Here is a 21,510-nt window from a genome sequence, read left to right as displayed (position 1 = left end):
GGAGATGGTGGAGTCAGAGGTGGGGAAGGAGAGGAAAATCTGAGCATCATCAGCATAGAAATGGTATGAGAAACCATAGGATGCGATGAGGGGGCCCAGGGAGCGGGTGTAGAGAGAGAACAGGAGAGGACCCAAGACTGACCCTTGGAGGACTCCTGTTAAGAGAGGGAGAGGTGTGGAGGTTGCTCCACGCCAGGTTACCTGGTAAGTGCGGTTGGAGAGGTAGGAGGAGAACCAGGCCAGAGCAGTGCCAGAGATCCCCAGGTCAGCAAGAGATGATAGTAGAATAGAGTGATCAACAGTGTCAAAGGCAGCAGAGAGGTCGAGGAGAATTAGGACAGAGGAGAGAGAGGCAGCTCGGGCACATTTAAGTGAGTTGGTGACAGACAGGAGGGCGGTTTCAGTGGAGTGGGCAGAGCGGAAGCCAGACTGGAGAGGGTCAAGCAGAGAGTGGTTGGACAGGAAAGCAGAGAGCTGGCGGTGTACAGTCCGCTCGAGGGTTTTGGAGAGGAAGGGTAGGAGGGAGACAGGACGGTAGCTCTGGAGGGAGGTGGGGTCGAGGGTAGGTTTTTTGAGGAGGGTAGTGATAGAGGCTTTTTTGAAGGCAGAGGGAAAGATACCAGAAAGTAGAGAGGTGTTGAGGAGGGAGGAGATGAAGGGGAGTAGAGCAGGAGCAGCAGCTTGAAAGAGGTGAGTGGGGAGGGGGTCCAAGGCACACGTGGTGGGTTTGTGACCCTGGAGCAGGGAGGAGAGGTCAGAGTCTGAAAGGGGCAAGAAGGTGGAGAAGGAGGGCGAGTTAGTAGGGGATGTAGTGGGTGTAGGGGTTGGAGCAGGAGGGGGTGCGGGGGAGGGAGAGGTGTTAAAGAGTTTGCGGATATCTGAGATTTTAGAAGAGAAGAAGGAGGCAAAGTCATCAGGGGAGATAGAGGAGGGAGGAGGAGGGGGGGAGGGTTTAGGAGGGAGGAGAAGGTAGAGAATAGTTTATGTGGGTTGTTAGTGGAGGCTTGGATTACAGATTGGTTAAGAACTCAACCCATGTAAATAAGATGGAGCCTCTGTTCTCTGCTTGGTGTTTTGTCTGTTCGCCTCAAGGATGAATTTTAATATGGCAGGGCATTGGTATTTTATTTATTTACTCTGTTTTTTTTAAATTGGGATCATCTGTGGCGTTTCTTTTGATTTTTGGCTATTTTTCTAATATGGCACTGATACAAAATTGGAAAGCAGTTGCAACGGTTTGGGGCATTTTTTGCCAGATCTGCACATGCCACAGCTATAAAATTATTATGAACATAAACTAGAAGATGAGATGTTCAATTTGAGCCCTATTGGGACTATCTGTGGCGTTTTTTTTAATTTTTGGCTATTTTTCCCAATATGGCACTGATACAAAATTGGAAAGCAGTTGCAACGGTTTGGGGCATTTTTCTCCAGATCTGCACATACATTCTAATATAAACTGCAATACAGTTGATTTGACTGCACAGCAAAACCTGCTAGCTTTGAGGCTGCATACCTCCATAAATAGGAAAGTTCCACACATATTGCAAACATGCTCTAGTCCACAGTGATCAGACCTACAATTTGAGACCATTTGGGGAAAAAAATGCAGCTTTGTGTGAATTTTAAACCCTCCTAGACCATTCTGTTCAATACAGTTGAATAGCTGAATATGTCAATGGTTTCTGCCAATTTTCTCAATAACTACACATTTCCAAGCTAAATAATCAAGTGCCATAGAAACTAGAAGATGTGATCTTCAATTTGAGCCCACATAGGTTATTATTAGTAAACTGGCAGTTAGAAAAAAAACACGTAGACAATTATATAACAGTAATTCAAAATTTCATGAGAGTGGGGGAACTTGGTCACCCCATTCTCACTGCAAACTTCCATGGACAGAGGAAGTGTAGCACTACATTGTGCCCGGGGAAGAGCACTTATTCTCAGACGATTCTCCTTCCACTCTCAGTTCTTCCATAATTTTCAATTTTCCATTGAAATCCTACAGAATATTCGCGAGGAGAATGGCCAGATCATTAGGAACAGGGATTTGTGATATGCCACCACCAGAAATATGTTACTTGGCAGTTTCCTGTAATTTAAAGATATTCTCTAACTCAACCTCTATCCCTAATCCTGCCCCTGATCCTCCAGCTCCCGGTTTTTCTGTATTTCTCAATTTTCCAGCTAAATGTTCAAGAATTAAAGCAAGGAGAATGACCTGAGTATTAGGAACAGTCTAAAGGGCTATAATAGGACTGGAAAACGCTACAAAAATATTAAGAATAAAGAGAGAAAAAGTTCAAATTTAATATTAAAAATTAACAAATGATAATAACTATTCAATTAACAAAAAAAACAATACTCAAGCAATAACCCTAGCTCCAGCAGTTATATCAGTCCTAATCCTAGCTGTAGCAGTTACACTAACCCTAACCCTGACCGTCCAGCTCCTGGTGTTTCCATATCTCTCAATTTTCCAGCAAAATGGCCGAGAATTAACACAATGATAATATCCAGTTCAGTATGTAGAGCAATGTAGAACTTATCAAGCCTGGACAACAATTAGACAATGATATAACAGTAATTCAAAATTTTGTGAGAGCCGGGGGCGGGGGGGGGGGGGGGGGTGGGGTGAGCAGTGGCAATTCCCCCCCATTCTCACTGCAAACTTCAGCATTTACTTAAATTCTGGGTCTCATCATGTAGTTCAATGGTAACTCTGCTCATGTAGCACAATTCTAACTATGGTCATGTAGCTTAATTCTGGCTCGTCATGTAGCTCATTGTTGACTCTGGTCATGTAGCTCAATTCTAACTATGGTCATGTAGCTCAATGGTGACTCTGGTCATGTAGCTCAATGGCGACTGGTTATTTAGCACTATTGTGTTTCTGGTCATGTAACTCAATGGTGACTGGTTATTTAGCAATATTGTGTCTCTGGTCATGTAACTCAATGGTGACCCAGGGAAGAGCACTTATTCTTGGATCCCTCATGCACGTCTCTCCTTCCACACTCGGTTCTTCCATAATTTTCAATTTTCCATTGAAATCCTCCAGAATATTCGCAAGGAGAATGGCCAGAATATTAGGAACAGCAAACAGGGCTATACCAGGACTGAAAAACTATACAATATTGTTAAGAATAAAGAGAGAAAAAGTACATATTTAATATTAAATATTAAATATAAATAATGTAAAATATCTCTTCAATGAACAAAAATGGAACACACATGATAGTAACAAGGTTCTTAACAACACAGGAATAACAGAATTGTTTGATTTGGTTGTTTCACTAAATTTAAAGGGAATTTCTCAACAATGGTATAAATAGCTAATTTTGTCAAAAAGTATAAAATTGAAAAGTAATAACGTAAAGTGCATTAAATGATCTCCCTAAACATTATGCTAACTTCAAATTACATTGCAATAGTCAAAAGGGTCTGGAACCCAATACCAACCCATGGGTGTGCCACTGGTGGCACAGAGTCATCCTCAACAGGGTCTTCTTTCCCCGCTGATTCTGCCAAGCCCGTTCCCTTGGCTGTGGTTTCGCTAGATAGTAGGTAGGGACAGTGGGAATCTCGTTTATCCATTCAAGCGCGTCACTAATTAGATGACGAGGCATTTGGCTACTGAGATATCCCTTGCGGGTTCAATTCCGGGTTAGGTGGCCCGTCCACGGTGTCGCCCAGTGACATGAATGATCGCGCGGAACCCACATGCATAGTTAGCAAGGCTCGCAATGATTTAGTAATCATGCTTTGTCTGTCAAACATGTTCTAGAGATCATACTGAGAGTAAAACTTTTTTTTTTTTAATTGGTGCACAGAAATATATACAACCATCAGATGTGCAAGACATTGTTGAACAATATGCTTTAGTAAATTAAATTACATTATTGTAATGTGCCAGTACAAGTTGAACCATTTGGAAACTTCTGTGTGTCCAATTATTTTTGTTTAGCTCAGCTCACCACTACCAACCTGTGAGCGGTGAGCTGAGCTGTCCTCCGAAGCGTGTGCCTTCAGCTGACCGCTTTTTTACACACTGCAGACTCACCATGCAGCCACCCAAGAGCTACAGCGTCAGAGCTCTCAGACAGCATACAGGCAAGCCCACAGGCGCCAGGCCAGACTACAGAGGTCGCTGGTGCACGGTGAGCCAAGGACACCCTGGCCAATTGTGCGCCGCTCCCGTCCGCGGTCGGCAAAGGAATAGCCTGGCCTCAAACTCACGACATCTAGACTATAGGGCATCCTGCACTCTACGTGAGTGTTTTTACTGGATGTGCCACTCGGGAGCTCCACTTGAATTTTTTTTATACAGTAAACAATATCCATCAAAATAGCGCAACACCATTATTATAGATAACTTTACACTCACCTGCACTCTTTCATTTAACCTTGTGGCAGCAGGTAAAATTTCTATTTGTTTAATATTGCTTCTACAGTCCCGTCTAGTCAGAGACTCAGAAAGGCTCAAAGAATTGAATCTATTCCGTCTTGAACAAAGAAGACTACACGGTGATCTCATTCAAGCATTCAAAATCCTAAAAGGTATACACAATGTTGACCCAGGGGACTTTTTTGACGTGAAAAAAGAAACAAGGACCAGGGGTCACAAATGGAGATTAGATAAAGGAACATTCAGAACAGAAAATAGGAGGCACTTTTTTACACAGAGAATTGTGAGGGTCTGGAACCAACTGCCCAGTAATGTTGTTGAAGCTGACACCCTGGGATCATTCAAGAAGCTGCTTGATCAGATTCTGGGATCAATAAGCTATTAACAACCAAACGAGCAAGATGGGCTGAATGGCCTCCTCTCGTTTGGAAACGTTCTTATGTTCTTATGAAAGCCAATCAGCTGCTGTATAGGTCTGATTGATGGAAACGATCCTCGCAGGCATGTGTGTGCTTTTGTTAACAACTAAGTAAAACAATTCAATTAATTTAGCGACAGTTTGCACAATTCACACTCACTTCACATGTCGAATACATTGCAGTTTAGAGAGGTGAGTTGCAAAACCTGACCTGCCTTAAAGTGTCCCGAGGTTCTGGAGCCTGTTGACAACCCTACTCTCAGATCAGGCGACACAGGTTGAAACATCATTAAAGAAAATAGTGGGTTATGGCAAAGACGCAGCTCTCCTTTCTTGTAAAGGTAAAGTAAACGGTTCTGTATTTTGACGTTTCTGTTGTGGGGGGAGGGGGCTAGCGGTAAATTGTGTAAGTTTCAAACTGAAACCTTATTCAGGGATATATTTCCATTTGGTAATAAAAATACTAACTAAAAGTCTCAAAACTATAGATTGTGCGCGTCCCTTGTTAGTAGCTGCCAGTCTGGTTTTTCAGTCTGAACAGTTTTCTTCAGTTTTTGTAGATTCGGTATTCGGTTCGGTATTCGGCCAAATCTTTTGAGATGGATTTGGTGTTCAGCCGAATCCCAAAAATTTGGATTCGGTGCATCCCTGATACAAAATAATGGTTCATGGATTTTATCTGTGGAGAGTTGCAAGCCTTTATCTGTGGAGAGTTGCAAGCCTTTATCTGTGGAGAGTTGCAAGCCTTTATCTGTGAAGAGTTGCAAGCCTTTATCTGTGGAGAGTTGCAAGCCTTTATCTGTGGAGAGTTGCAAGCCTTTATTGCAGTGTTGTATGTTCGCGGTGCATACAGGGGCAAAAGTGTTCATCTGGAGAGCTTGTGGTCCAAGCAGTGGGGAATTTCTTTTTTTTCCCCTCACACAATGGCACGCAATTGGTTCAGAGAAATAATGCGATATATTCATTTTGATGTGAGAGAGCAACAAGAGTCACACGCCTTGTGACTGATAAATGTGCCCTGGCATCGGACATTTGGAACGGTTTCATTACAAACAGTATTGCCTGTTACAAGCCAGGCCAAAACATCATGGTAGATGAGCAGCTGTTTCCTACAAAATCATGCTGTCCATTCACCCAATATATGGCTAACAAACCTGATAAGTTTGACATCAAGTTCTGGCTGGCAGTGGACATTGTTTCAAAATATCTCGTCAATAGTTTCCCCTAACTGGCCAATGATGACACTCGCCCTGCTGACCAGAGACTGGGAGACTGCGTGGTGCTGAGGCTGACAGAGCTGTACCTCGACAAAGGGAGGAATGTGACCATGGACAATTTTTTACATCACTGCATTTGGCCAGAGAATTGAAGAAAAAAAAAAACACCCTGGTAGGAACTGTGAATAAGTTGAGACGTGAGCTCCCCCTTTAGCTCCAGGCAAGCACATATGTATCAGAAAAGGGCAGAGACAGATGCCCCTTCTGGCAATACTGCAGCCCCCACACGCAAGACGACCAGGGCCAGGACCAGGGGTCACAAATGGAGATTAGATAAAGGGGCATTCAGAACAGAAAATAGGAGGCACTGTTTTACACAGAGAATTGTGAGGGTCTGGAACCAACTCCCCAGTAATGTTGTTGAAGCTGACACCCTGAGATCCTTCAAGAAGCTGCTTGATGAGATTCTGGGATCAATAAGCTACTAACAACCAAACGAGCAAGATGGGCCAAATGGCCTCCTCTTTGTCATGGAAGTTTCACTTCTTTGAACCTAATTGTGGTAGAAGTTTACTTCTTTATACTCGATGACCCCGGAACAGAGACTCGGCAGCAGAGACAAGTTGAAGTAATCAAAGCTTTATTAAGTTTGCAAACTGGAGCGTTCAACAGAAACACGAACCCTGCAAGCAATCGCATAGAAGCTCAACGACCCTATGTTCGGTCCTTCCTTATATAGGCAGTTTAATCTATGTCTTACGTGGCTTTAGTCACACATCAGCTAGTTAATCACATGAGGGTTATGTAATGTTGATTCAGGTATTAACATATGAGAAAAACATCTAGTTAATCACATGAGGGTTATGTAATGTTGATTCAGGTATTAACTTTTGAGAAAAACAGTTCCAACTAAGCATACTTGGCTATAGATAAGCAAGCAGATAACAGGATGGTGGTTTGGGTATACGTGCGAAAGGACACGTCTAGCTCATTCTGCTATCTCACAGCTACAGCCAAAACCACAGACATATCTTTATACTTTATAATAGCAAAGCACACTTTATACTTTATAACAGCAAAGCACATATTATTCTATAACTAAAGTTCTGTTTGTCCTACGAACCTAGCAAAGCCATCAAAGTGTACAGACAGTAAAATGTAACTTTTCCATAACATCTTGTTTGTAAACTTTCTTACTTTCTTATGTTAAGAAACAGTGCCAGGTTGGAAAATGCAGCGACAACGAAATTTTGGATGTCTGCGCCGGTTGTGTGGTAAATGCTCAGGGAAAGTGAAGAAGTGTGTATTGTGTGTGGACTGTACAGGTTACAAAGCTGCCAGGTGTGTAGGCTAAATAAATATGTTATGTAAATAGTTTATTGTATTATAGTTATTTGTGTTTTGAAGTAGTGTATAATATACTATTTAAAAAAAGACCTTTTGATGTTATTTTTACAAACAAATAAAATGTTTTTACAGTTTTGTATGTGCACAGACCCGTTACAAAATAGTTACTAGTGAAATGTTTATTTAATTTGTTTTATTTTGTTTTGTACTGCTTCTTTTTGAAAAAAAATATTACGTTTTGTTTTCCATTTAAATGTGGTGTTTCTGCTATGCAAATGTTTGATTTGATGTTCATAAATAAAACTTTTGATTTTTATACGATCGTTTGTCGTTCATTATCATATTACAGCTGCTTAAAAAGCTACCGTTAAAATGACCGGTTTGGCGCTTCTAGTGTTAAAACTGAGAGGGGACAATCTGACTTCTGGGGCATGTTGACCGTATGACTAAATACGAAAAATGTTTATATATATATATATATATATATATATATATATATATATATATATATATATATATATATATATATATATATATATCCTATTTTATGTCTCCATCTATGATTTCTTCATTTTTATCTTTTAGACACTTCCTCCTTTTAATGAAGTTTAGTGCCTCTGTATCTGCAAATGTTTTGGGATTCATCAGCATTTCAAATTGTAGATTTCAGAATCTAAATAGAATCTTCTCATATCATTTTCTCTGGTGTCATATTCTGGTTCAGAAAAACAAACAAAGGATAATAACACATTAAGGGCAGGTTTTATTGATTTATTTTACTAGCTTCATTGTCTTTTAATGTATACATTTAACCAGAACTCTGTCTCAGCGGGGGAGGCTGTGGAAAATCAAGATCCTATCTGCTAGACCACATGGGAAAACATGCTTACCCTTTCACCCCTATTCACAGACACCAGCATACAAATAAGGAGGTAGCTGCTACACTGAAATTCAGATAATCTCTTCAATAACCACCCACCACAGTATTGCCACGGGACAAACGGTCCGTCTCAAAGCCCACACTCATGCTACCAGAGGCCATGCCAACCTCACTGACAACACCGTCACAGTGCCATTCCCTGATTAATATAAACGGGTTGACTTTGCCTTTCCTAGTGAATAAGTACAAAATCCTAAAGTTTACTATTTGTGTTGAAAAATCGTTTTAATCAGTAAACCGTTTCAGAAGCCTCTGCTGTGGCTGAAGACAGTATTATAATGACCCTGCTGGTTTGCGGTGAAGCGGGAAGGGGATGGGACACTTTTTTCCTGTTTTGCTACCAGGGTTACTAAATATCTTGAATATCTGATTCAGTAATATCCTGTGCCCAATTTTTTTAAAACTTTGGTATTCAGATTTCCGCATATGATCAGGATTATATTGAGAAATCAAGATTTTTACAACATCAACATGCGATCGGGACTAGTGTGATCTGAATTTCTTTTTATGGTACTTTCAATCACGGTTAAAGGTTGCTGTTGGGTTTTTCAGAATTTAAAAAGGCTGTTATATTGATGACTGAGGGATTAACCAGCTATCAATTAGCTGATTATCCCTCGGTCACATTTTGCACAAGGTTTTTAATTATACTCTATCTGGCAGAGGACAAGCTGCCAACCCCGCCTCTGTCAGAACACACTCAAAGCAATAACAAACATACAGCTTCACAGTCATTTACATACATAAATAATAATTAACCATAACAATAAAACAAATACAAAATAATACAAACAAGACACAGGGGTGGAGGGGAGACCCCGTTCTAAACAAACACACATTTTCAGCAGGGCTTTGCCCGGCCCCCTTTCATGTGCAGAGCTCCCAGCCCTGTCACAAGCTTATATACTGGTAAAAGCTCCAACTTTAAAAAAAAGATTTTGCAATCGTCATCATTTGTTATCTGAATAAATTTAATCGAGGCAGTGACATTTTCTGAAAAACAGGATCAAAATGATCCAGATAAAATTAATCTTGATCACAAAATATAGGGTTACAAAATCCAGATCTTTTTTTAACCGGTTAAATTTGATCAAGTTTTAAAAAAAATGGGTACTGCTCTTCAGAGCTGCAGATGATTGTATTAAGCAAAAGTTGCCAAAATGTGTCTCCTCTTTTAATATGAATTGCTAGGAGGATAACGAGTCCCACAAAGCTGCTCTATAGTAGTTCTGTTTCTCTCTCTCTCTGACCATGGATTGTTGTTCTTTAGGTAATTATTCCTCAGATGTCGCAAAGATTGAATGGTGAGTATGGCAAACCATAGTAAATATAGTATTGTCATGATAAAAGCGTGGAAAAATACTAATTTACTGTGGTAAACATTTTTATAAACCTCCTTGGAAAATTACTCTGCCGCCACTTACAGAATGTGTTTACTTTCTTCATGTCTGCTGGTGTTATTTGGGGGATAGTGTGGTGTTTTGTATTTTCCACCTCGTCTTGGATATTTACAGTCCATTTAGTAGCCTTTATTGTGTATTCATGTTTTTTCCCCCGTTTCGGTCAAGTTCGAGTTGATTCAGTTCTGGTCCTGATATTTTGCTGCACAATATATTTGGCAATGTTCAAGCGAATTTATTTATTTTATTTTATTTTTCTAAATATAACACTTTAAAACAAATGTTCTTTACTTTTTTACTGTAACTATTTTATTGTGTGGAGTGATATTTACTGTTCGTGGAAGATTTTTAATTTGCGGTGTTCATTTTAAAAGTAAATAAATCTAATAATTTTATAATGGTTTCATAATTGCATTAAGGCACTCCAGGTAATGCGCTGCGCTGATTTAACCTCACACTTAAAGGATACGAGCGTGTTGCGCCTCATAACGCCTTAACCCTTTTGAATATGAACACTTTGGGGGGGATTTTCAAACAGCAGTGGTATTGGATGGAACTCGCGGTATGGTAATGACAGCATTAGTAGCCAGTGATTTTCAAACTAAATGTGTTAATTAACTCAATCTGTTAATGCTTTGAGTTGATGAGGTTGTTAATAACGCATTTCTCATTAAAAAGCTCCCACCAGCGAGCAGCAGCCAAATGAAAATAAAAAAAATAATGGGAATATCTATTATGTGTGTGTAATATGTAAACTTCATTTAAAATTGTGCATTTTGTCATGCAGAATGCAGAACACTTCAATTACCGGTATTTGATAATGATGGCGTGTGGGTAAAAATCGGACGACACAGATTAAAAAAAAAATAAAAATAAAAAATAAAAGTTAACCCTCACTAGTCATTTCCACTCATTTGGGGGGATTAGTTTGCCACACCTCACTATTTTAATGTGCATTTTGCAGTCTTTTTTGGGGGGTTAAAAAGAAAAAAAAATACTGTAAGCATTCGGTGTATATTGGTTGGAATTTATCTTTTGTCTGTATTTTAGTATGTACGATTGTAGGCTATAAATAAATACGGTTGAATTTGTGTTTGTATTTGTTAGCTATATTATATATGTACACAATGTATGTAACACTTCATTGTATATTTATTAAGCTTTAGGCAAATTCCATGTCAATGATCACATTCCTAGCGGATCTGGGTGTCCTTGTGCACCTGCTCTTCGTTCTTGTGTGAAAAGCCAGGGACGCATTGTAAATCTGCATTGTAATATCTAATATGCAGTTTTCTATACCAAGATTTCAGTTGTATAATTCAAATAAAATCTACAGTCGAGGTCAGCTGTCATATAATGTACGTATGCAGAATTCCAATAGGCTACAATTGCATTGATAATTTCTTAGAAGTAACATTACAGTTCGTGCAAAAACAGTTCAACATTTTAGCAATACAACAAATGTTCCGTAAGGTCACAAAAGGTTAAAACAAGTGAATAAATCTCCTTCATAACCACAAGTATAGGAAAGGCTAAAATATTTTCATAACTACAAATATTGAATTATCTGCAAGAAATTAATTCTGGTCCGGGACACTCTGCCCTTGAAAATATCTGTTTCAAGGGCAGTTATATACATTTTCGTTAATTTGCCGATCGTTAAAACAGCTGTCAATCAACATATACTCGTCAATCATATTAGCATGATTTTTTAATAACGAAATACACATAACGACCTTTTGAAAATGCCAAAATCAATGGTAAATAACGATTTGTTAATTAACACTGGTGTTATCATTTGAAATCCCCCCACCCCCTTTGTGTTTAAGTGCTTCTAGTTTTGGAACCTTAAATCAGAAATTAAACCCCAATATATCTACAGAAAGGCATTAAGTAGATATTTCCAGTGATATCATTTATTTTGTTGTAGGAACTATTATATTTTTTTCATAGGAGCTAAACCTCCCAAAATTTTTTTTTTTAAAAAATGTAAAATAATACAAAAATATTTTTAAAAACTGCCAATTTCAACCTCTTTCCAAGTTTTAAAGTTATAGAAAAAAAAAACCTTGAGGATATGTTAGCTGCACAGTTTTCAAAGGATTTCAAATCTGAAATTAGAATTGAAATATCTTGTACAGTTACATAGCTACACATGGTTTTAGGATGCATAGTATTTTAGAAAAATCAACCTCAGAAACAGCAAATGTAAAACAATCATAAATCATTTTAAAAACTGCTGATTTCAACCTCTTTCCAAGTTTTATAGAAAAAAAAACTTAGTATATTGTAGCTTCATAATTCCACAAGGATTTCAAATCTGAAATCAGAATTGATTGGACAGACACATTTGCCATGTGTCTGTCCAGTTGTGAATGCTGTCTAGATAATTTTGAATGCCCTTTGCTGCTGCAACAGTGTTTGCCACTCCTCCTATTTTTGTGTCGTCTGCAAATTTAACAAGTTTGCTTACTATACCAGAATCTAAATCATTAATGTAGATTAGGAATAGCAGAGGACCTAATACACCACTGGTTACCTCGCTCCATTTTGAGGTTTCTCCTCTAATCAGTACTTTCTGTTTTCTACATGTTAACCACTCCCTAATCCATGTGCATGCATTTCCACGAATCCCTACTGCGTTCAGTTCGAGAATTAATCTTTTATGCGGGACTTTGTCAAAAGCTTTTTGATAATCTAAATAAACCATGTCGTATGCTTTGAAATTATCCATTGTCGATGTTGCATCCTCAAAAAAATCAAGCAGGTTAGTTAGACATGATCTCCCTTTCCTAAAACCATGCTGGCTGTCTCCTAGGATATTGTTCCGATATAGGTAATTTTCCATTTTGGATCTTATTATAGTTTCCATAAGTTTACATATAATAGAAGTCAGGCTTATAGGTCTGTAGTTACCTGGTTCGGTTTTGTCTCCCTTTTTGTGGATCGGTATTACGTTTGCTATTTTCCAGTCTGTCGGTACAACCCGTGTTGCATGATCTTGGTTAGCGGTTTGTAAATAACTTCTCTCATTTGTTTGAGTACTATTGGAAGGATCTCATTGATTTGTTTATTTTAAGAGCTCCTAGTCGCTTTAACACTTCTGCCTCTGTTATGCTAAAGTTATTTAAAACTGGATAGGAACAGGTCGACATATGGGGCATGTTGTCTGTGTCCTCCTTTGTAAAAACCTGTGAAAAGTAATCATTTAATATATTTGCTATTTTTTTTTCTTCGTCTATGATTTTGCCATTTGTGTCTCTTAGACATATAACTTCCTCTTTGATTGTTCTCTTGCTGTTATAATATTGGAATTTGGAATTGATTTTAGCCCCCTTAGCAATATTGATTTCTATCTCTCTCTTGGCCTTTCTAACTTCCTCTTTGACTTGTGTTTGCAGTTTACTCTTTCTGTGTACTTTGTTTTAGGTCATTTTTAAATGCTTTGTAAAGTGCCTTTTTTCGCTGAATATTTTTTTTAATTGATCTATTAAACCATTTTGGCCATTTTGTTTTAGATTTAGATTTGTCTACTTTTGGGATGTAATTGTTTTGCGCCTCTAGTACTAGATTTTTGAAAAACAGCCATCCTTTTTCTGTGGATGTTTTCTCTATTTTACTCCAATCTACTTCTGTTAGTCTCTGTTTCATACCTTCATAGTTTGCTTTTCTAAAATTGTAAACCTAAGCTTTAGTCATTACTTTTGGGGTTTTTAAAATCACTTCAAATGAGGCCATGTTGTGGTCTGAGTTTGCCAATGGTTCTCTGACTTCTGTTTTAGTTATTCTGTCTTCGTTATTTGAAAAGACTAAATCAAGGCATGCCTCCCCTCTAGTCGGTGCCTTGACAAATTGCATTAAGAAGCAGTCATTTGTCATTTCCACCATTTCAATTTCGTCCGTCTTTCCCATTTTGTACGGGGGAAGTTGAAATCCCCCATTAGTATGGCTTCTCCATTGCTACAAACATTTCTAATGTCATTGTATAACAGATTATTTTGCTCGGCGTCTGAATTTGGCGGTCTATAACATACTCCTATTATTATGCCCTTTGAATTTCTGTCCATTATTCTGACCCATATTGATTAAGTGTTGTTTTCTTCATCCATATTTAACACCTGGGTTTCAAGTCTATTTCTTATGTATAGCACTACCCCTCCGCCTCTTCTGTCCTGCCTGTCTTCTATATAGTGTGTACTCACTAATATTGTATTCGTCTCCATCACTCTCAGACAACCACGTTTCTGTAACACCTATCACATTGTAGTTACTTGTTAGTGCAGTAGCTTCAAGTTCTAACATTTTGTTTCTGAGACTTCTAGCATTAAGATAAATACATTTAATAGTTTTACTTACCTGAGTTGTTGCCTTTATTTTGATGTTGTCTCCCTTCTGTTTTTTTTCTCCCCCCTTCCTTTCTAGTTTAAATGCTTCTGGACCTCCTCAAGGATCCTTCCTCCGAGTAGATTGGTTCCCTTTTTGTTTAAGTGCAGTCCGTCCAACCTATATAGATAGTCCTTGTTTATATAGATAGTCCTTGTTATATAGATAATGTAACACCTGTAAGGTCACGGAAGCGTACAAACGCACCACAAACCTGCCTTTAATTACAAAATATCACAAGATGTAGCAAGTGTTTTATATAAAAGTACTAATGTAGCCTGACTACACCAGTTTAGTGCAATAAGTCACTGAACAAATTAAAGATCCTTTAGGTTCTTTTTATTCAGATAACAGATCTAAAGCTGTAGGAACAAGGTCACCAAGAAAATCACACAGATACATTTTAACAAGCATTTGTTTATTGTAAACTTCCAATAGCAACACCTAGTTTCAACGGTACTAATATAATAAGACAATAATTCCATTCACCTATTAACAGGTAGCAAGATTTCAAGCAGTTAAAGAAGGTTCACATGAATGAGGTCATGTATTAAAGTACAAATGCAACAACGCTGCTACCCAGCAATAAAGTGGAACTACACATTCAAATACACGTTAAAACTGTCATAATAAAAACAATAACAACGCGCTACAAAAGTACAAATACCCCCCCCCCCCCCGCCACACATACACACATACACACACACACACACATACAGACACAATGTCCATGCAGGGGAGGGAACAGCGAGAGAGAAACCAGCATCGCAATATAGCCTGTTCTGTGCACTTCTTAAACTCCAATCGACTACCAAATAGGCTAAAAAAACACTCGGGCCGTTCACGCTCATTATTCAACACCGGCATACCATCAGCCCAATACTTATTGTCAGGATGCTCCATTTACTGGATCGTTTCCATCTCTCTCTCTCTCACTCACTCGTCGTTCTGCGCTCCAAACACTGCGTTCCCACTCCTGCGCAGACACACAAACCCCAGGATGGCCATCCCGTTTGTAGAAACATGTGCTGTTTATATTCAGGTGCAGAAATTGATCAATAATTCAATTACTAGGTGCTCAACAAGGCAAACATAGGGAAGCAGGTGGAGAAGCCAACATAACATGATACAAATTAATTATCAAAGCCACATTGTGAGCCCAGTTCAAACTCCCTTCAAAATCACAACATGAAGGGGAAGCAAAATCCAGCCACATTGCGAGCCCAGTTCAAACTCCCTTCAAAATCACAACATGAAGGGGACGCAAATTCCAGCCACATTGTGAGCCCACTTCAAACTCCCTTCAAAATCACAACATAGGGGACGCGCAATCTAGCCACATTGCGAGCCCAGTTCAAACTCCCTTCAAAATCACAACATGAAGGGGATGCGCAATCCAGCCACATTGCGAGCCCAGTTCAAACTCCCTTCAAAATCACAACATGAAGGGGATGTGCAATCCAGCCACATTGCGAGCCCAGTTCAAACTCCCTTCAAAATCACAACATGAAGGGGACGTGCAATCCAGAGCAAATGGAAACAACTTCACTGTGTGTCCTGAAAATGTTTAGAAGACACGCAAAATAGATGTTGACATCAGGGACTTCTTCCAACAACAACCACTAAAGACACCAGTAGAAAATATACCTTGAAAATATATTACCTTTGTTAAGATAAAAGGACTGTCCTCTTACATTCAAGCCCACTAAATCAAGGAGCATCTCTATAATTGAAGGCAAAGTAGTAGATAAAACATTCTTCATTAATGGTGAGGCAATACCAACAGTGTCTGAGAAGCCAGTGAAGAGTCTTGGGAGATGGTACGACGGGGATCTAAAGGACACAGTTCATGTGGGAGAAGTTAGCAGTGGAAGGGTTGAAGAGCATAGACAGCAGCGCTTTACCAGGCAAACTAACTGTTACCACCAATGTAATGAACCTGCTCTTTCATGGATACTGAATTAAATATGCAATAGCATGCCGCTGCCACTACCCTTGTTTAACCGGAGGGTCCGGTAGTTAGGTATATTTATAGAATAAGGGAGAGTGTATGAAGTCACGCCACAAAGACATCAGGAACAGCAACTCAAGGCAAACAATTTATTAATATAGTTAATTAAAACAGGGCAGTTAGTGATCTTAGACCAATTGAGCTAGATTAATTATTCTCTGCGAAATAGGAAACGCAAGGGGGCAGACACACCCACTGCAAATCCCGTGGAGTATGAAAATAATGCAATAACAATAATTCATTAGTGAACACAAATCACACTACAATCAAAAAGTGATAAAATACAATACATTAACTACAACAAGGCAGCGGCACGCTATTGCATATTTAATCCAGTAGCTGTGAACGAGCAGGTTCATTACAGTAATATTATAATACAGCAGACTATATATGCTCACGTAGACAGCCAGATGGCAGTTCTCCGAGGAATTGATAGGATTACAATAGATATTTGGATAACACATATCTAGATGTCAAGAGCAATATTCTATTCAAATACATACTGCTGTAAACTCAGCAGAGGTACAGATAACAAACTGGATTGTATACATATAAAAAATAGCGTATTGTAGGTTATATTATTAATAAAAGCATGTATTGTAACAAGCTGTCAAAATGACTACTTTTGGCGGTTCTAGGTAGAAGTGCTCATAACTTTTATTTATTTTTGCGATTCTGACTTTCAAACGCCGTCAGTATATTTAATACATGTATTTAGGAAAAGTCAAGAACAGACAACCGCGGATCTTTAACGCACGCAGAGTAATTTAAATTTTAAAAGTGAAAACCGTCATAATAATTACCATAGCGGTTCTAGTGTTAAAACCAATCCTTGCCCAGGACAACTGGAAGCTGCTAGAGACTGGAAAATGCAGGCAGATGTTGGTCAATGGCTTATTTTTCCACCTGAGATTGCCACCACTAACCTTCGACCAGATATTGTCTTGTGGTCTGGATCAGCATGCCTTGTTCACCTGGTAGAGTTAACAGTGCCATGGGAGGATGAAACTGCGGTATGCTCAACTAGCCACTGAAGCGGAACAGCGAGGATGGAGAGTCCGGGTTTACCCAGTGGAGGTGGGTTGTCGAGGATTTGTGGCACACTCTACAACCCAGTTTCTCAGAGACGTCGGATTCAGTGGCCAAGAGTTGCGTCGCACAGTGAAGAACTTATCTGAAGCAGCAGAGAAGAGCAACAACTGGCTGTGGTTGAGACAGAAAGATTCTGTCCGGGGATCTCAAGCACAATAGAAAGAAAGAAACACTGATGTACAGGTAAGTAAGCTGGGCTGAGTTGAGTGGGGGGCGGAGGGGGGTGATGCTGGGACGCCAGAATCACCGTCGAGCCCTCTTGAGGTGTCGTGGGCTAGTCGACGAAACACTGAGGATGGAAGGTGCCCACTTGAAGACCCCAGAGTTGTAGCATTCAAAAGAGAAGCTAATTTAGGTGATATTTTAGTTCACAGTAAACATAAAAGAATAATTGACAAAATAGGTTCTACGAACATGTGCACCAGTAAATGTAAAGTGTGTAAATACATAGACAAAAGTAAAAATATAATTAAACATAAGAACACCACATATCCACTAAAAACTAATACCTACTGTAAAAATAGCAATGTTGTTTATGGAATAGCCTGTGAAAAATGTGATGAAATCAAATATGTTGGAGAGACTGGAACTACTTTATATAAAATAATTCAGAACCACCTTTCATTAATTAGAAATAAAAAAAAAAATGAATGAACCAATAGTACAGCACTTCACCAGTCAGGGACATGACATAAATGATGTAAAGTTTGTAGTATTAGAACAGCTCAAATTAGACAATGCGACATATAGAAGAATAAAAGAAAGTAAATGGATAAATAGACTGAACATGATTATGCCAGCGGGACTCAACAGAAAAGAATGAACTAATTAACTTCAATAAATATATAACATTTAAATAAATAAACAAAATTCATTCAAAAGTTGTGCATGCTGATGCGCTGGGGAGGCCAAATCAAGACTGATCGTCAGAGCCAGCATTGCATGATATAATAAAAATATAAGTTTATATAAAGTAGTGTTAATTAGAATTAATACAGATTCAAAGATAGAAGTAAAAATGATGTCACAATATATAGAATACCATTACATCATGTAAGAATAAATCATGGATTTGAATGTAAACAATAACAAGTAGTTGTCATGCCGTCAAAAACCTATAAATACCTCCAATGTTTTGATTCAAACACAGGCTCCCTTGAGAAAGATATGTACAACATATCGAAACGTTGGGCAGCTGGCTCTTTGAGCTAATATATATATATATATATATATATATATATATATATATATATATATATATATATATATATATATGTGTGTGTGTGTGTGTGTGTGTGTGTGTGTGTGTGTGTGTGTGTGTGTGTGTTACGTTGTCATATTTGCTGTGTTTTATTTGTTATACAATAATATATAAACAAAATAAATAATGATGAAAAGAATTGTGGGAAATGTGGGATCAGGCATAGAAGCAAAGGTATATTTCAAGGTCTTAAAACGACATTTCCCACAATTCCTTTCAACGTCCCGTCCCTGCCTATTGGCTGAGCGTCGCAGAGCTAGCAGGAGCGGCACATTCAAAATTCAAACTACTCAGACAGACACGGAGCATTTCGCTTATTTGTTTTTAATCTACTGACTGTCTCTGTTGAACCGAATACCGTTTTGTTTTTAGCCGTATTTTTATTTTCATCGGCAGACGCGCTCTGGATGCAAGTACAGTACTGACATGTCATTTCCTAAAATTATATTAAGCGAGGTTTCGGGTAAATATATAAAGAAAAAAGGGAGTGTGTATTTGAGCACTAGTACAACAAGACCATGTACGGAATTAAAATGAATGGACTATAGAATAGTCGTTTTTTTGCTTTGTTTTTTTTTTAACAATTTAATTGGTTTAAAAGCAAACAGGATTATCCATAAACTAATGTTAATAGAAAATAAATATAAAAAGAGAATTTCGACAAAAGCTGCCGGGAAGCACTGTCGCTGCTGATTGGTTGTTTCTACACGCTTTGAAAAGGGAGTCTCATCTTCCAGAATATCACTTCCAATGTGCGCCATCAAAAATAAAAATAAGGTTTCTAAAGAAGATGATTTCAGCAATCTAAAACACCACACAAACAATTGTCATGTGACACTTTCTATATTGGCTTGTTAGCTTGCAATTGGCTGCTGGTCCGCAGTGGTGCAGCACTGAGCACTGGTTTAACATGTTACAGGTGTTATACACCAGCGCCAGTAGGCACTGAGCGCTTTTCACCTCCAGCGACAGTGTGTCACTGATGCTGGCATGCGTATCGGGTGGACAGGAAACCACAAATGTTCAGAGCTCAAGATCAGAATCTCAGAATGAGGATGATGATGAATGCTCTCAAAAAAGTCAGAGAATTCTCAGCTGGCTGACTTCATCTTTCAAAATAATGCTTGTTTCAACTGATTGTGTAGCACTCAGTTAACACAACACGCTTTAAAACTAAATGTTGTAGGTTCAAATCTCATGTATAGCAAACTTTTATATATATATTTATATAAAGAAATATTTTTTACCTTCTAGTATATTTCCATGTTGGCAAAACAAGTTAATTGTCATTAAACTCGGGTGTCCTGTAATGGGTGGATAAAAGTGCCTGGGGTCTGTAAAAATATATCGGGGGGGAAAAATGAGATGGACATTTTCACCTTCCTTTGGCGACTTATTTCTCTTACTATATGACAGGTATTTACTTTTTTTTACATTTCACGTAAGAGTGTTGGGAAATGTTAGTTTACGTGGTTCAGGGGGCATGGAGCTGGGGGCCTCTAATCTTCTAATTTACTAATCTCCTGTTAATTAGCATCTATTTTCTATTTAAGCCCTGATCACCTGCACCTTTTCTGTCTAGTGTTTCGTTTTAGTAGCAAACGCTCAGACGCCGTTGTTTCGTGCTTCACCGCTATCTAAACTTCGTTGCCTCGCTCACTGCAGGTCATTTCTCTGCACAGCACTGCCAAGATATTATCAATCATTTTCCTACCTGCTCAGGTGATCTTTCTTTTCATTCAGCTTCTCTTTTCAGCTTCAAGAGCTCCAACGTTACTCTTTCCTGTTCCATCCAGTTTCCACCTCAGCATCAGAGCCGTCCAAAGCGCAGCTTCATTACTCAACTTGTCTGCAACTTTATCAGAAAGTCTGGTCCTCCGCTAAACTTTCAAGCTCCTTCGACGTGACATCGACATTCCCGCTGTCAGCGATTGCCTTGCTTTAGCTCTATTAAATCCACCACGAAGCTTTGTCTGCGGAATCTCTCTTTACTCCTCGCCTGCAATCAGACGCCCCTCCCCCGCTCCCACAGAGCCAGCACAATTACCGTTCCATCAGAAGATCCTGCCCTGGACCTCCATCAGCTACGTTCAACCTTTTAAAAGACGTATCCTTCCCATTACAAACTCAATTTCAACCAGTGGCGGCTCGTGACTTGACTGGTCACAACATGCTCCAACGACACTACTGTAACTTTTCCACCGGCGCCTCACAGACCATGGTTACCACGGCAACGCCCTCATCGAGTGACTGTGGGGAGTGGTAAGTTGTCATGGTGACCAGGCAGCTTCATCAGGCTCTGCGTGTTATGGCCTCAGTACTGCAATCTTCCGGCTTCCTGTTGCTGCGCTTTCACAACTGGCGGAGACTAATTCAACGCGCCGAACCATGACATCTAAATACTGCGTTAACTTATTTATATTCATGACTAAATGTCCTAAAACATGTCTAGAATATTTATTATTCAAATCTAAAGGAATAAGCAAATGTTGTTCTACATAGACAAGGATTTTAATCGTAATAACCTCATATTATACCCTGCTTCACTCAGTCAATGGTTTAATTCCAATTATAACCTCTGGATGACAGTATAATACCACAAGTTCTCTCTCTATATATTAAACCAGTTTGGTATCGCTGTGAAGCTCCGACACTACAGCTTTTCCCGCAGTTCTCACTCTGATGGATTCTCGGGAGTTCCCCTCCTGCCTCATCCTTTGTCTATCTATATCAACTGACATTCTTCAATTTCAACTCCACCCCCCCCGCCCGCCCCTTTTGAGGAAATGGTCACGAAGCCACACACTGTCGGCTTTCTGAGATGCTCTGAATCTACCGTCACATTAACTTTCAGCTTCCCTGCACCAGGCTTCCATCCCAGCGACCTCTTCCTGTTCCCGGATTCGTGCTTCCTCATCTGGCTCCTCTCCTTCAAACCGACAAATTTCACCAAGGCACTTTATTCAACCTTCAAGTTACCATTTCAGCAACGTGAGCTGCCAGTCAGAAACGGAAACCATGTCCTACAAC

Source organism: Acipenser ruthenus, chromosome 11 (genome assembly GCF_902713425.1).
Source record: "Acipenser ruthenus chromosome 11, fAciRut3.2 maternal haplotype, whole genome shotgun sequence".
Taxonomy (NCBI): domain Eukaryota; kingdom Metazoa; phylum Chordata; class Actinopteri; order Acipenseriformes; family Acipenseridae; genus Acipenser; species Acipenser ruthenus.
The sequence above is the reverse complement of the archived record's forward strand: the minus strand, read 5'-3'. Positions refer to the sequence as shown.